This window comes from Otolemur garnettii, unplaced genomic scaffold (assembly GCF_000181295.1).
Source record: "Otolemur garnettii isolate 467f Iridium unplaced genomic scaffold, OtoGar3 scaffold00052, whole genome shotgun sequence".
Taxonomy (NCBI): Eukaryota; Metazoa; Chordata; class Mammalia; order Primates; family Galagidae; genus Otolemur; species Otolemur garnettii.
The window spans coordinates 4,277,523-4,278,805 of record NW_003852447.1 but is presented as its reverse complement, the minus strand read 5'-3'; positions in this window follow the sequence as shown (position 1 = coordinate 4,278,805).

Sequence of the window (1,283 nt, the reverse complement as noted above, 5' to 3'; positions counted from 1 at the left end):
GATTCTCTTGCCTCAGCCTCCCAAGTAGCTGGGACTACAGGTGCCCACCACAACACCCGGCTATTTTTTTGTTGCAGTTTTGCCAGGCCAGGTTTGAACCCACCACCTTCAGTATATAGGGCTGGCATCCTACACACTGAGCCACAGGTGCCACCCTCGCCTGGCTATTTTTTGGTTGTAGTTGTCGTTGTTTGGCAGGCCAGGGCTGGGTTCAACCTGCCACCCTTGGTGGTGCCCTAGACACTGAGCTATAGGCACTGCGTCACCACCCCTTATTTTTGTTCCTAAGTAATATTAAGTCATTTTTCCAAGTGTCAAAGATCCACCTTTTTTTGGTAAGATCTGCTACCTTGGCCAGGCACAGTGGCTCACACCTGTAATCCTAGCACTTGGGAGGTCAAGGCAGGTGAATTGCCTGAGCTCACAGGTTCAAGACTAGCCTGAGCCAAAGTAAGATCTCATTAGCCGGACGTTGTGGCAGCCACCTAAAGTCCTCAGCTACTTGGGAGGCTAAGGCAAGAGAATCACTTGTGCCCAAGAAGTTTGAGGTTGCTGTGAGATATGACACCATAGCACTCTATTGTGGGCAACAAAACGAGACTCAGTCTCAAAAAAAAAAAATCTGTTACTTTATATGTCCCTACACACATACACTCTTACCAAGCTGATGAGATGGCTATTGTCACCCAAATTTGGCTTACCTGCTACAACAGGCTATTCCTGTTTATTAACCATGGGTCATCTTGTACTTTCAGTTCTAGGAAAACTTTCATACTGAGAATACTTTTACCCTATGGGGAAAAGTGATGCGTTGTTTCCTGAAAGCTTTTACTTGAATTGTCTTTTGAATTAAAATGACCCAGTTGTGGCTCAGCTCCTGTAGCTCAGCAGCTAGGAAGCCAGCCACATACAACAGAGCTGGTGGGTTCCAACCCAGCCCGGACCTACCAAACAATAATGACAACTACAACCAAAAAATAGCCGGGCATTGTGGTGGGCACCTGTAGTCCCAACTACTTGGGAGGCTGAGGCAAGAGAAGTGCTTGAGCCCAAGAGTTGGAGGTTGGCTCGGAGCCTGTGGCTCAAGTGGCTAAGGCATCAGCCACATACACCTAAGGTGGTGGGGTTTGAATCCGGCCCAGGCCCACCAAAACAACAATGATGGCTGCAACCAAAAAAATAGCCAGGCGTTGTGGCGGGCTCCTGTGGTCCCAGCTACTTAGGAGGCTGAGGCAGAAGACTTGCTTGAGCCCAGGAGTTGGAGGTTGCTGTGAGCTGTGATG